The sequence below is a fragment of the Boleophthalmus pectinirostris genome, unplaced genomic scaffold (genome assembly GCF_026225935.1).
Source record: "Boleophthalmus pectinirostris isolate CB_2022bp ecotype Guang Dong unplaced genomic scaffold, ASM2622593v1 HiC_scaffold_15, whole genome shotgun sequence".
Taxonomy (NCBI): Eukaryota; Metazoa; Chordata; class Actinopteri; order Gobiiformes; family Gobiidae; genus Boleophthalmus; species Boleophthalmus pectinirostris.
Genome location: NW_026571070.1, coordinates 23,572,817 through 23,589,567, shown reverse-complemented (window position 1 = coordinate 23,589,567; position 16,751 = coordinate 23,572,817). Strand labels below are relative to the sequence as shown.

Below are 16,751 nucleotides of genomic sequence, written 5' to 3'. Positions count from 1 at the left end.
GAATACATATACAAGCTCCATGGGGGTATGCATAGAAACACACAGCAATACTGAAGTGGTGGCACATGAATAAAACATGTCCGTTTCCCTACAGCGATAACTATTTCTGACAGCTGAAATGTATGTAGTGCAGAAGGGAAGAAGGTGACTATTTTTGTATTTGTAGATGTGTGAAAATATAAGAAAGACATATTCAAATGGGCTGCCATAGTCCACAAGCGCATGGATAGGGTTATAGGAGGAAGAGAGGGTTTAAAAGCTGTCTGAGGTGCAGAGGGTGAGAGCGGAGAACCCGGGGGGGGGGCTGAGTCAATATGTTCCTGTCAAATGCACGACACCAGCAGCACACATCAGTCTCTGTGGACAATAACAGGAGACACAACGCCGCAGGGTCTAAGGACTCAGAACACAGGGGCTCCCTGCTACTGTGGCAGGTATGGAGAATGGCATGTGAGATAAGACGATATGATGTGGAATTTGGAAAACACAAGTTAACAGGAAAAGATTATAAGTTTAGCATTTAGTGCAACATATGGATGTCAAGATGACAAACAAATTTTAGTGTTTAATGTGAGAAAAGCAGTGTGATTTATCGTTTAACAAACATGACTAAATTCTTAATTTTATTTACTTTACATTATTTAATATGTTAGAGTATGTGAAAAGGTTTTTTACACTTAAGCTGATCTGATTATTAATTAGCTCTGATTAATATTTAGCTGGCCTGAATAATTCAGATCTTTGATTGATCGGTTGATTAACCTAATAATCTTGACATCTCTAGTGCAAAAACTTGAAGTCCATGTTCTAAAAAGCAAATATTCAATACATTTTTCAAGATGATGCTCAAGCCATCGCACATGAGAAACCAACTATTACCCTTCTCTTTCTTATTACTTGTATAAAGTCATGTACCTATATTGATATAATGGTTGAATTTCAAGGTCAGCTTTGCCTCTAAAATAGGATGTGGCATTTAAAGTTACTCCCAGTACAATGCAAACAATACAAACTTACATGTGCAAACTATCCCAGTTTGATGCAGGATGCTGATAGATTTTCATTTTGGTCCTAACACATTCAGTCTCAACAACCACTCTGGACAGTAGAATTTTATGCAAACCACTTATCAACTATAATGCAAGGTTTTCACACGCCTATGGCACTGAATCAATTTAAACACAGCTTTAATTTTGAAGCCTGAATGGTAGAGATACATTTCATCACATATACACCAATGTAACTATGGCTAATAAAAAAAATAAAAAAAAACTATTAGCGAGTCACTTTTGAAAAATACTAGATCCAGTGGCAAGTGAGAAAAAAAAGTTTATGCCAACCCAGCACATTAAATACTGTAAATGACTGGTGTAGTGCTCAATATAGCAGTCTGTATATGCCAACAGTAAATAAGATTAGAGATTATGATACACTTAGTAAATGGCAGTAGGACAATGAAGTTCTTCTGAAACAAATCCAAATCAGACTACAGTAACGGTTATGCTGTCAACAGTACAGATTTAATATTTCTCACAGCTGAATCATAGTATTTCTTCAGTTGGTGCAGGTAGGTTAGGTGTGGGCCTGTTCTGGTGGATCACATGACCAGAGTTGTGCAAAGCTGAGTAATGAAGGCTCTGGCTCCTTTACAGATTCCATAAAAACACTCGCACTCAGTCGGGCCCCTGTTGTCTCTAATCAATCCTGTTCAACATGTTTTACCACTGTCAGCGCAGCACCCAGCCCTATAGACAACAGAACGCTGACAGACCTCATGAAAGAAGAGACATGACCTTGAGAATAGCAATGCACACACAATTACAGTATATGCATGGTACAGCTTGACTTGTTTATGTCTTACAGGCTATTATAAATATGCTAATAAGAGAAAATGAAAACAACAGAGGAGAACCATAATGCTTCCTGCTCTAGTGACTCCAGTCCTCTCCGTGTAACTGAGAGCAGAAACACAAAACATATTGACCTTGGCTTTCACCTAATTGCGACCAGTGAGTCAATAGTCAAGCAGTGTTTTGTGCTGAACATGCCAAAAATCTTGGTTAATAACACATACAGGAGGCCTATTTGGAAAACTGATTCTTTTGCTTCACGTCTAGTCCTAATCATAGTGCATAAGTTGCATCATCTATATTCAACAGTAGCATCAAACATAATAGCCCTGTGAGATTTTACCACAACATATTTGCAAACTCAGCAGCTTTAAATACCATATTCTGCGATTCAAAATAGTTTTTATCATTCATCCCTTGCCACTTGTGAACCACTGTACACATTGGTAGCTAATATTCGCATTTTACTTCTTTTTCGTAGTGATTTTTCTTTTCAGAATAGGAAAAAAATATCTGAATGGATTTTGTTTCATGCTTTAAAACATGTCACACAAACATCAGGATTTTCTGATGAAATCTTTGCCACATTCATCTTCAAAGTAGTTAGTTCTTTTACTTTCCTTGAACATGAGATAGGGAGCACCCACACTAATGCTGTTTGCTTGTTGCCATTCTTTTAGTGTTTTCAGTGTGGTTTATTTATAATAAAATACCTACTGGTCTGCTATTCCATAAAATATGAATGAAGGTACTCCCATTGAGCTCTCCTGTTGCTGTCCAGACTTCTGATCAAGAATATGGCACCCACAGCCCCTTAAAAATGTGCGGAAGTGGAAAACATGGTGGGACTGTGGAAAAATAACTCCAGAGGCAACAAAATCCATGCAACGTTTTATGGATCAAAATGTTAAAAGGAAGCAGTGGAGCGTGGGCTTTGTTTGCCCGCGTTCTGTGTTGTGGTGTTCAGGAAAAACAGCACTCATCACAAACGGAGATGAAGGCAAATGGATGTAACAATGTTGACATATGAGAAACTGTTTCAGTGAGCAAACAAGCTGCAGATAGCACCCAGTTTGAGTTAAATACAAGAATTACAATAGCACCCACAGCCCACGTAAACATATGTTCTTCAACACTGCATCTGTGCTTGTCTGGTGCCAGTTCAGCTGTTTGACCCCACAGTCAAGACTTCAGAGAGTTCTCCTTCCTGCCCTGAAATTCCCTCCATGACCTCTCTATGTCCTTCAATGTTCATTCATTTTCCCCCTCACAAGGCCAGACCTGTTTTGTTACTCAAGACAGATGTACAGTCCCTGGGTGAGATATTGCAGTGTCCATAGAAGATGCCAAAACTGGATAGTAAAGTAGGACAGCTGAGATAGAGATCACTAACTATGAAATCATGTCCTATAAAATGTCTACCTACCAGTTTATTGCCATTTGATCTTTGGTTTTATATAGTAATGTCTGAGATACTGGATCAGTTTGTTCTAAATCTAAGCTGGCCCTTATGTTGGCAGGTGCATCTACATTTTTTTTTACATTTTGTCATTTCCTTAACAATGTAGAGTGACATTTATTTGTAATATTTATCTACAAGACAGATAAGTCTTTGAAAACTGAAGAGCAGTCTAGTACCACTCAAACTACAGAGAATCCCATCTAAGAGCTAAAGTAATAAAAAAACGAGAACATTGGAGCAACATGTTTGGGCAGTACTTTATATTGGCCTTGCCCAACATCTTCAATGACTCATAAATAACTGGAAAAATCAATGACCTAGATTTTAAGTGATGCACCGATACTAATACTAGTATCTGGTCCGATAAAAGGTGCCAGTACTCATACTGTTGCTGCCAATACCATGAGCCAGGATCACTGTAACTGTGCTGTGTATTATTTTGACACTCACAGCTCTTCTCTAACCAGTTAAACCATAAATAAAGTACATTAATTGCCAACTGACAACAGAGCTTTTTAAATGAAGTATAGCATGTTTATAATGTAAAATATACATATACGTATATACATATACATATATACATATATATATATATATATATATACATACATACACACACACACACACACACATATATATATATAAAACAACAATAATTATAACACTTATACCATATTACAGCACATACACTGCTCTCTTATAGGTTTGCGGTAAAAAGGGCTGAAATTACTGGGGAAAACAATAAAAAAATCAGCCAACAATATTGGCAGAGCTCATCAGCCATTAGCTACTCTGGCTTTTAAACAAGTATCAGCAATTGGCTATGAAAGAAAATGCATCAATTGATCACTGTTAATATAGTTAATATTTCCTTTAATTACACATAAAACAGTGTCTTGTCAGTTTATTTTCAGAGCTTGCCACACATGCAATGACACAATGCCAGACAGGGTCAAAATTTCTCTGTCCATCACGCTTAAGCAGACACACGGCAGGGCCATGATGGAAAGGTAACAGGGGTCTTTAATTACCTGACTGTCAGCGTGATTGTGCCTCCATCAGACTAGATGTGTCACCTGTCCTGTTTACGTATGGGCTTGTCATTGCAAATCTACTATGGGACACTAATACCCAAGGCAAAGCCCAGCAACTCTATGTATCAGTCCCCAGTCAAAAAAGTGATGTAGCAGCGAGTACTGTAATACAAAAGAGCAGAAAGAAATAGGTCTGCACAATATATTACAGTCAAATCAAAAACTGAATAAAAATCACAAAATCTGTGTAACCTGTATCTACAAACATTAAGCTCTAATTCTGTAATATTTCAGTCTTCTCTGTTAATGCTCATGGTTTGTTGTTTACAATCTAATTTTACTTTTTAAATATACATCACAAATTTTATCACAATTAAAAAAATAATATTTTTTTTTTCAAAAATTGTGCAGCTATAGAAATAACATAACCTGGTTTTGAAGAGGCAGATTTATAATTTATTATGCTGAATATAATATACATTGCAAATCTTAATTGGCTTGGGTTTATTAGATTTCCTGTTTGCACCTAGAGATGTGCTCTTGGCATTTACTAACACCAGAACTAAAACATCCATTACATTTTATAAGACGTTATACTGCTCTCATAAGGCACAATACGAGATGATGGAAATGTTATGAAATATTTTGATTCCCAGTCAAATGTACTCAACCAATACAAAAGCATGTATAAATAGCATTAATTACATTACAGAGAAGCATCAATGACCTGCCATGTTCATTTCTTATTATCTATAATTAATCCAGGTATAATAATAGAAGTGATAGCTCTCAAAGGATTTCTGTATGTTTCATTGTCCTGTGTGGGCCTCTCTCCCAGCATTGATGGAGAGAATTTGCAAAGCTTAGTTGCAGTGCAAATGTTTTCTGGTCTGAACTTAAAGTGTAAGGCTTGTGTGCCCATTCAGCACTCTATTTGCCTATTGATTAGCCTCTCCACTGGTCTGGTGCTGCATCAGTATGAGCTGCTGGGGCGAACAGTGCTTCACCAGGCTGCAGTTCAACAGAGTACTGCTAATACGTTTCCTCTTTGCTGCCCAGACACTACTGTGGGCTAGCTCTTAGACTGGGGTTTCTCAGTGCACTGAAGAGGTCAAAATGAGGGCCCTGTTATAATGTGGGCGGCCTGTTTAATGTTTACTCTGGCTTCTGGTGATGTTTGAGTAGCTTGGCACCTAACACTCTAGATTTTGCAGGTTGGCAAAACACACTACTTCTAAAACAACCATGTAAAAATGTTTAAATGTTTATTAAATATGCTTTCTTATCTAATTTCACTGTCTTTAACCTAGAGCTGAAACATTCATCGAAATATGATCAAAATCTCAATTTGAATGAGCGCAGTTAGCAAATCGGAAAGACTGTAATTTTTGAAGTCCCATAATAATTGTTCATATACAACAAAATCTCCTGTCTGCATAAAAATTGCTAACCCTGTTGTTTGGATATGTTTAAACATGTCATTCAGTCTTTTTGTAAACTGTTCTGGAAGATGGAAGGATTTAATATGTCAGCTTTCAGCAGAACCTTATTATTAAAGCATAAATCTAATCACAATCGGAATGCTTGTCACCAAAAAATTGCAATTCAATATTTTTCCCAAATCCTTCAGCCCTTTAAGCCAGTTTAATTAGCCTATATTTTAGCATCAAGCCCCAGTTTGGGAAATCCTAGACTAGGCTAATAAATATGAGTTAATTATACTGCATTTCTTGTGTATCCATATAATATATAATGTAGTCTACAAGACTGTTTATTAAGTCGGAAAGAATTAAGTGATCAAAAAGAGGAGTTGGAAAACTAAAGTTCCACTTAGAAACCAACTTTCCAGAGCTGGAGTTTTAACATTATCCATCCATCTCTTGTGACCTTGCCTTTAGGAGTCAGTGCAGAGAAACCTGACTTGACCGTGTTGCCTGTAAATGTTTTATAATGCCAACTACGGAGTAGGTTAAGCCTATAAAAATCCAAGGCGCGGTTCAACTGACACACCTAATAGCAACACTGGATGACCTCATTATGGTTCTGTGGATAAACGGTAAATCTGTCCAACAAGGTTTAAAAAGCGCCAGAAAAAAATGAATCACACAGGGCCGTCTCATCTGACACTCCCATTGCTGGATTTGAACTGAAAGATCTCATTAGTACAACAGTGTGTGGTGGAGACTTTGGCAAAATTTATAAGACCATGATTCATTCTGTTTCTGGAGATATTTTACGGTATTGATTTCTAGGCTCTATGTCACTCCAGCCTGGCAGTGTGAAGGACGCCCTACACAACAAGTGATAGATGACTTACTGCTCAGATCTTACAAAAGAATTAATCTTATGGCAAAGTCAAGTATCGAGCCAAGTGGGTTAGATAGCAGAAAAAGGAAACTGGAAAGACTTTTCTTTTGGTTCTTTTTTTTTAAATCAGGCCCTCAGTGTTTTAGGGTGGCTGGGTGCTCCCTTTGAGATGGACATAGAGAGGAGCCAGCTGAGACTCAAGTATTTGAACCTGCAAGTTCAAACAGTAACTTGCATTAACAGGTGTTCCTGGCATGCCCTAAAGAGGGTCCGGGTTAACCAGAAGATAACAGCTTTATGAATATGAGACATCATTAGCACTATACACACACAAACTGACAGCAAAATAATTTCAATTTTGTCCATTTGAAATAATAGCAATGCATGATTTCTTAACCAAAAAACATCCATTCAGTGTAGCTTAAGTTTCCAGTTTTAACTGCACAGAGAAACAAAGACTGTCCATTGTTTCTTGGACAACATGTGATGATAGGATCTGAGAGGATGCTCCAAACCACAGAGGAAAAAATAGTCCCACAAATCCTCTACATGTGGCCAGGATCACACACAAGGCCTGTGGTAAAGAAAATAAAAATCTAGTTTACAGAAAGACTACACAGTACAACACAGCAGATAGTGTAGTGAGCCGCCAGTTTGAACAATAATATCCCAGACCACATAAACATTGAATTCAGCTGTCCTGCTTTGATAGGAGGCAATAACAAGAACACTTAGAACATGTTTTTGTTAAAACAAAACATCATCTCACTTGTCTCATGTGTAAGAATCCATTCATAAAATTATAATAATTATTTATCCAAGCACTGGCCAGAAAATCTAGTATTAAAATAAACTTTGAGTTTTGATTATTTGTCAATCAATATGACCTTCAGAAGGAGTACATTTATTTTTATTACGAGTTTAATCATGAGACAGGTGGTCATTTGAAAAGAGAGATCACTATTAGCCAGGATAGAAATAATGAATACAAGAAAATGGTAATACATAACTCGATCTTCAGAAACACCTGGGTCCACTGCCACTTAAGAAAATAGAACAACCTAATTGTTACGTTAGAGCAGACCCTTATACAATCAGAGATTGAAGTGGGCCTTTTTATCGGACAAAAGCAAAGGATTTACTGCCACAAATGACAGATTAGACTCCTTCAAACCCTTATTTATGACTGAAATAAATGTTTGGATGAAGTCAGCTGGCAGCTTAGACTCTGATTGTACACTCCATTGGCACCTTTACCCCCTTCTGCTCATATCCCATGAGCCTCTGGGGCAGTCCGCCAGACATTTAATCAATAACTGGACCATCCTTACTTCTAACACACATCAGCTTGTGTGGTTGCCGTGAGCAGCCATTGCAATGATACACCTCTGGATGCTTCCTGTGGCCGTGACAATAGCTGCAGATTGACACTGGAGGAGGTTGCAGCTAAATTAGATTTCTGGCCCTTTTTCCTTATTGGCACTGCAGGCCAACAGCAGTTATACATCCCACTCCATACCCATCATACCCCCTACTGCACCTGTTCTACAAAGAGGCATTTATCAGCTCTGTGCAGTGGCATAACATCTTCTTAAATAAAAATGTGTGTAAAAGAAGACTAAAAGAGTAAAAATTATGTCTTATCTAGCACAGACACAAATTGCAATTTCCATGGTCATACCTTTTATGCCATGCTGTGGAATATTATAGCCAAAGGAACAACATTTCCATAGAAACAAGCAGGAGGAGGCCCTCCTCCAGGCCAAATAAAGTCAGGTTTCTGAGGAAACCTGTTCAGAGTAAGAATACTTGTTTTTAGTGCAATAAAAACATCCAAAATGAAAAATCAAATAAGCAATTAATTTTTAATTGATAATGGAATTCAGTAACTTCTAATTGTTGTTTTTTATTGAGCTGGGTTTACAGCTAATCCTCTGTCAGTAATATCATAAAGTTGTTTTTTTTTTCATTAAATGGCACTGATATAGGAGATAAATTTTGAAAGCCACTGACATAAATTTTAAGACATTTTTAACACAGCCATACTTAAAATGTAACCAGATGAAAGACCCATACTGCTTCAATTATTTACTAAATCAGTCTATGGTTAAAGAATGGTTTGAACAGACCAAAACCCTGAGGTATCTGTATCAAATATAAATACCTGCATAAACTGTATAATATTTCTTGCAAACAATAACTGACTTATTTTTGACAATGCTATGTTAGTTAATTTATGCTACTTAAATTGCATACTGAGGAGACTGAGCAATAGGACTGCACAATTTATGGCACAGTTATCAATGCAACATATATATCAACAAATGTCAATTTCTCCTACTGAGGATTATATCCATCCATCCATTTTCTTCCACTTATCCAGGGCTGGGTCACAGGGGCAGCAGTCTAAGCAGGGACTCCCAGACTTCCTTCACCCCGGATACTTCCTTCAGCTCCTCCGGGGGGACCCCAAGGCGTTCCCAGGTCAGATGAAAGACATAGTTCCTCCAGCATGTCCTGGGTCTTCCCCGAGGCCTCCTACCGGTGGGAGATGCCCAGAACACCTCCTGAGGGAAGCGCCCAGGAGGCATCCAGAACAGATGTCCTCTTGAAATGGAGGAGCAGCGGCTCTACTCTGAGCTCCTCCCGTGTGACTGAGCTCCTCACCCTATCCCACCCACCCTCGCACCCAGTCACCCTGCGGAGGAAAGTCATCATCCCCTCCTTAAACCTTGAACCGCCACCTTAATGTGGTGGAGGGATTTGAGAGTCAGAATGATATTGGGAGCTATGCTGTCAGGGGCTTCATGCCCCTGGTAGGGGCAAACAGGTCCTGGGGACGGGTCAGACTAAGAGCAGTTCAGAAGCCCTCTATGATGAGCAACACTCAGAGGCCCGTGACATCACCTGGAATGGCGATACGAGGGCCCCACCCTGGAGTCAGGCCTGACTGGGTGCCTGGTCACCGAGCCTTCCCCCAGGGAGCCCGGCCGGGCTCACCCTTAAGGAGTGGTGTGGGGCTGTCCTCCCGTGGACCCACCACCAGCAGGAGGATCCATAGGGGGCCAGTGCAGGGAGATCTGGGCGAGAGTCGAAGGTGGGGGCCTTGGCGACAGGATCTCCAGACATGGAGTCTAGCTCTGGGGACTGAGGTTTACATTGAAATTAAAATGTGAAATGACCTGAAAATAGAGTTATCTTTTCTGATTAAGTCCATTCATTCCACAGGCGTGACATAGTTAATTGAAATGCAGCAAACATCTTCCTAGGCCAATTTTCTTGTCTGAACACAAACAGCCCTCTTTGATTTATCATGCCTACTACACTGACATGCTGTCGCCTTGTAGATCTTAACATGTGTAAAGTCCACCACACCTGACATCTTTTGATAAATACACATGTTCCAGTAAAGTCCAGGAAGCAAGTTCAGAGTTGAAAATGTGGGCCAAGCATGAGAAAGCAGCAGCCTCACCAGTCTACTGTACGCACACACAAAGGCAGCTGTTATACCTTCACAATTCATCTCCAAAAACACTCAATGCGGCTCTTTGTTCCCAGAAGTGAGTCCCACCGCAGATGAGTGAAACCGGACCACCTGGCACCCACTGCAGCTCACTTACCACAATCACTTGTTGACTTTTGGTTTTAGTTCTGTTGTTGAACCAAGTGCAAGCACAGGCAAGTGAAGGCTGCATGAAGCACAAGAGACTAGACTTGTTTACAACTTGAACAGTTAACTGAACTCTGGTTACCTATTACTCACACATGTGCTAGTACATGTTGCAACATAAAAAACTTAATATTATCTAAATATTTTCTTTATCACTGTTTGCCACACTACATTTCTAATATGAAGACTACCCAGAATCTTCTAGTTCACAGAATTTAAATACAGTCATTCAATCACAATACACTGTTAGGTCCTGCACTGCTATAGACCTACTATAGTATCTTTCCTAAAATACTGTCTCCTCCTCATTGATTACTGCTCATCTTATGATCATCATTCAGTGTTATCTGATGCTCAATAAATTTGATGAGGCCCACTACAAAAGCAAAAGAAACATTGGACAGTGTATTGCTGGTTGCAAACTTATCATAAAATCTGAATCACACAAAATGTTTCTCTCCAGTCTCTGGAGCTACATGCAGTCCAAAGCCAATAGAACATTATGATCTGCTTAAAATTCAAACATAAACATCTCTCTGCAATCAGCAGCCATTGGACGATTGACTTTCTCATTTACGCTATCGACCATAACATGTCTGTATGAGTTTCAGACCTTATACCTTAAAGTCTCCCATGAGCAGCAACAAAAATCTGATTATATTTATACAGTATTTCATAAAGAGATAATGGATAAATGGTTGCTTTATATCGGTGTAGTAGTAATAAAATAGCTTGGACTTGTGAGAAAAGTGCTGTATCCTTTATAGTTGTTTTCAAAAGGGTCAGACCTTCTGAAAACACTTTCAGGAACTGCAATGAATCATCATGACTCAAGACGATGCTTTACAGGCCTGGCCCTATAGTGTATTTGGCAACTTATATTGTGCCAGATGAACTGGCTCATTTATCAGTGTAAAAATGTTTTTCATAAACATTGAGGTCAACCAGGCCAACTTGTGCCAAGTGATAAACGCTGTTGCTGAATGTAATTGTTGTTTTAAATCTACTATTGAAATAAAATAGCACTTGACTAAATAGCAATTTTTTTTATCTGTAAGAAATTTACACCTGGCAATTGTCATTATACTTAATTTGCAAAATGAATAAACAGCTTTAACACATCTCATATGACAATAGTTAACTCATCTATAACCATGAACTCTTCTTTGTACATTCCCTACCTCACAATAGTAAAGGCCTGTCAGAGCACTGCAGTCTTCAGACATCCATAGCTGTGGGGCAGACCTGATGATGAGTTCACTGTGTTCTGGGCAGAGATGCTCAAGAGCTCTCCATGCAGAGTAACAAAGGCAGCAGTGTTGGACCCACCACGGCCCAGCACATCACAGTCTGCAGGAGTTCACTTGGCTCAGCTCACTTTGAACAAAGCAGAGCGTGTGCGGCATTAGAGGCTAATCATCGCAAAAGCTTGTCTCCGGAGAGGGCTAGTGTGGAGGGAAGAGGCTCAGCCACATGTTATAAAACGAGTAAATGATGGCTTGAACTATTAATGTGATGAACAGCCCAATAAACACATCAACAGGGCCAAGGGGTCAATGGGGTTTCACTCACACAAATGAATCAGAGTACAAACCAGTAGCCTAATGTTTTTGAAAACCTTATGTTGTTAAACATAAGAAAAAAATGCTAACTTTGATTTTTTTAAATGACAAATTGTATTGTTGTGTTGTTTGTTGTTAAATAAAGATGGCTTAGAGCATTGACACAAGACATTACAGGACCTGCTTTGACTAACTGTTTCCAGGCTGATCAGGTAATCAAAGTGTATGTGAGGAGGATTTTTAGTTTGAAGACCAGAGCCAAACAAAATAAAGTCCTGGAAGCAGCACAGAACACAAACTCAATTTGCATGAAACCTCTTTTTTGTAAATGTTTCAAATAAAAATTGGAGGAACTAATCTGGCTAAGTTTTGAATACACAATCTAAAACAGCTGGAGGCTTGCATCCATGTCAGGGACATGCTGACTACATTGAGTGTTCTTACTGTCCTGTGTAAACAGTGTAAGCAGTGAAAATAAGAGCCAGGCGTATGGGCATGTAAAAAAAGGTGAAGGGGAGAGAGACTTTCATATATAGTTGTATATAGACGGAGGCATGTAGCAGCATGTTGTAAGCCTGTGAGTGACACCAGCCTTTGTGGGACGGCCTGAGTGTGCTGGTCCCGCTGGGCTCAGGATATGAAGTCTGCAGCAGGGCAGGGGACATCTTATCTGCTTAGAGCAAGCCCGAAGGATGCCTCACCGCCAGCGCTCTGGCTTTGCTTTATCATAGAACATTATTCCCATTGGAAGACTGCTTCTTTCAATGCTCTAATCTGTGAGTGCTGGTGGTGCAGTCGCAGCATCCAAAGGCAGGGTCTATGTTCACATACTATTGGACAGACTAGTTATGATGGTAAACATGGAACTATCTTTACTTTGATAGCCACAATGTTTTATTTACAACTCCAATACAAGACTAATATACCTTTCCAAAGTAGCAATATAACATAAAAAATGTATGATATAAAAATACATCTATATAAAGATGCAAAACTACATCCAAAATTTGGCAGCTTTTCAGAAGTCTTCATGGTCATATATGTTCATCTTGGGGTGAATGTTGCATAATGAGACTAATAAAATGTTCAAAAGTCTCAAATGTGAAAGTATGAAATCACTCCATCTGGCTTTCACATTATTATTACTGCTATTACTTCTTCTGGTCATGATTTTAAAGGTTTGGCCTAATCAGGAGCCTACACTCAGACCACACAAGTAAGGTGCCAGTCAAAATTAAAGTATGATAACATCTTACACATTAAGCGTTCCAAATGTGTCTCACTGCATACAGTAAAATGGAAAAGCTGACAGGCATTACAGACACAAGACACAAGAAACATGTGTATCTGATTGTGCATAAATGCTTATAGGTCATCTACTGGCCATGTTATGGTTTTCATTGTTGTGCATTACAGGTGCACAGCAATATTACAAGTACTGGTATGGTTTAAAAACTAAACAAAAGCCAGAAAGAGATAGGGGGAAGAGTTATAAGTTATAACATTCAAATGTATGCACAACTGACCTGAAGAAGAAGACCTTGCCTAGTGCCTACTGAGGCGATGTAACAACTTCATTTGCCAGTTATACATTCATAATTATACGTATAAGACTCTGAAGAACAAAACTCCATTTCATTTATGATCTTATGCTAATCAGACCTTTACAGATATCTTGTGACGGAGTTATTATTTAGCTCTTATCTTGCAATGATGCAAAAACATGGTTATATGACAATACTGTACATCACATCAAAAAAATGTGAAGAAAACTATATTAACTGACCAGTAACAAATAATCCCATAATACAAATAGTTAGACATTTCATATCATACAGTTTCTCTCTCATGTGTGCCTCAGAGCAGTACTGCTGATAACAGCCTGTCTGTGGACGCCGCTGTGGTCTGCTGCCAGCATCACAATCAACTGCTGAAAAGGCATGTTTATCGTCAATGGGAATGCTCTGTCATCTTCCACTGCATTAATGACACTTTGATTTGGAAGCAAGGCCACATTAACAATTGAAAATTAAACCACTCTTCCATTTGACCGTTTTGAATAGGTCTGAATCACCAGATTCACATTTTCTGATATATATGTTTTTTCTTTTACCTCTTATCTACTCATATCATGATTTAATTAAATCAAGCATGTGGCTCAGTGGTAAAGCCACAACAGACTTTTCATATTGTTTTGCGCCTATATTAACACATCAACTAATTAGAGCTTCACAATGACACCTAAAGAAAGTCACAAAGTAGTAGTTAAAATGTTCCTCAGAAGACAAAAACCTTCACTCATTTTACAAACTTTTATTCCAGTATTGTAAGTCCAATATAGCACTGCAACAATAGAAAGTGACGGAGCCACATGAAAGACAATGGTGGAAAATCCCTAAAGGAGCTTAACAGCACAGAGTTTCATTAACTAGTGGCCTCTGCGCTTTTTGTCCTGGCGCCTATTGAACCATTGGGGTCTCCTCCGGCCCACAGACTATAAGGAGGAGAGGGTGGGGGTATAGCGGTAGGGGCATAGCGGCAGAGGCGTGACTAATGCTCAGAGACTGGTGCTGCTGTTGCATGCTGGTTACGGGACGACCCAAAGCTCCCTGTCCCGCCGATGTATGTATGGTACAGAGCGCTGTCGAGGCAAGAGGCGTAACACAAAACACCCCTACCCCACCCCCCTCTATCTATTCAGGAGAGCCCTTTTCAGCAGGTCATTTAGAGGGCCAATAAATGGACTGGCTCATACCAAGTCTTCAGAAATTTGCAATGTCAGAGAGAGAGGGAGGGTGGAGGAAAAGCTAGGATTCCAAAAAGGCTTAAACAATCTCCACCCAAGTATAAGAAGTGGGACTTCCCATTTAAATAGACTTTCCTTTGAATTAAGATATAGAAATAAACTTGAAAACAAAGGGGCCAACCATTTTCTTTGAGAGCTGTTAAGACTGTCTACGTATTTTGAGCATCTCTCTGTACATGTGTGTTGGTGTGACTGTTGAAGAGGCTGCTGGCACTTTGATGGATGAGGAGCAGTGCACCGGAGCTGGAGATGTCCATATCACTGCTCCTATAAGCTGCTGTTTTAGTAGTGTACCAATGTACAGAAAAAATAAAAAGGGCAGTGCTTGGTAACATTCAATTTTGTTATCTATAACACAGGCAAAGCAACAACATCTCATTATGATTATTTTATTATACCATGTTTAGTAATTCTTCACAACAGTGAAAAGAAATTGGAAGTAAACTCGGGATGTGCAATTCATCAGATTTTAATCAAGATTGAGATTTTGTCATTTGTAATAATCAGTGATCAGCCTGTGCCTTTTCAATCAAGAGGTCTATAGCCAATCCACTGACAGTAAATGCATGTGTGGTTTTGAGGAGAGTTCAGACTTAAGAAAAGTTTTTGTTGTAAATAGCAATTAATCTAATAAAACTGAAAATCAAGATGAATCAAATAAAATTTTAAAATGTGATTATTTAGTCGACCAGCTCTAAGGTCATATGTTACCAGTCCAAAAAAACTGTTATGATTGCTAAATATCAACATTCCTCCCAATTAAAATGTATGATATTATATCTATGTTATTTCATTTCTGTCTGGGGAAGAGTACATAAACGCTGAGCCATGTCATTCCATACAAAACCATTTAATCTTAGCACATTAACAGCCCTCTATGCACACACTTAAATAAGACCACACCATTAAAACTCACTAGACTTTTTCTTTCACACTCCCTCCGTCTTCTGCGCCTTTCATTTCTATCACACATGCAGACACACTCTAGACTCCAGTGGAACATCTCTTTTTCCAGTTTGTGAATAGCCTCGAGTGCAAATCCCCAAAATCAGACTCTATTTTGTGGAAGCATGCCAAAGCTCCAACCAAGTGTCTCAGTGTGCGAACATCTCACAGCCACACAGTGCAAACTTTGAGCTCACAGGATGTTGTGTAATTTTGCCCAGATGTGCTCATCTAACTAATAAACGCAAGCACGGAAATGAAGGCTTTAGCAAGATTTATAGGCAACTCTTCACTTTAAAGACACATTTAGACAGTTTGAGAGCTTTTGAGGCAGTGAAGGTAAATTTATATACTATATCGTCCCAATAGACTTTCTTTAACAGAGTAAAGGAGTCCACCTGCTCTAAATAATAAAAGCCGTTGCACTGTATGGGGCTAGTCCTCACAGCAACTAGGGAAGGTCAGTCTACAACCAGGAAGTACCTCACCTACATGTCTAAAAATACTGTCCTATATACTGCAAAGTGTCTTGCTCCAGAAAGAGAAACATAGATGCCCCATAAATGCAATGATTTGAACAACCCTAATGTTATTCAGACTCAAAGATGCAGGATGTAGAGAAGAAAATATAAAGCAGCCAGCTGTTAAACTCATATGCCCGACACAGCATATCAGATTGATTGATTCCATAAGTGAGGCTGAGTAGTCCTACAGAAACAGCAATAGTGTCTTTGCACATGCTGCTGTGACACACCAGATATATATCTAAGAGATATCATCGCTCTCCAAAACAAAGCTATACATTCCACACACACTCACACAGGGTTTTAATTTACAGTCACTGTCAGCAGCCCAGCATTTCTCTAACCACTGTCTGATACGTGATGAAAATGCATTGCTGGCTATAAAAGCCATGGGAAACAAGAGATGGCCTGTGAGGATACAGTGCTGGTATGAACTTATTCCACTGTCTCAAGCGCAGGGCTCCAGGAGAGATTAGGAGGACTTTAGCACACACATGTCCCAGCATACATTTACAGTAGAGGTTATCTCCTCATCCAAAGAAACCAATTGTTTGGTAATGCCCCAAAGATGGCACAGGTGCTGTTTCCACT

The 16,751-nt window shown here is 39.1% G+C and overlaps 1 protein-coding gene across 1 annotated transcript in view; it reads right to left on the bottom strand.

Annotated features, from left to right (window-relative positions):
* The window catches only part of plxdc2b (plexin domain containing 2b), a 71,593-nt gene that overhangs the window by 54,066 nt on the left and 776 nt on the right, over positions 1-16,751 (bottom strand). The gene's annotated exons all lie outside the window — the stretch shown is intronic.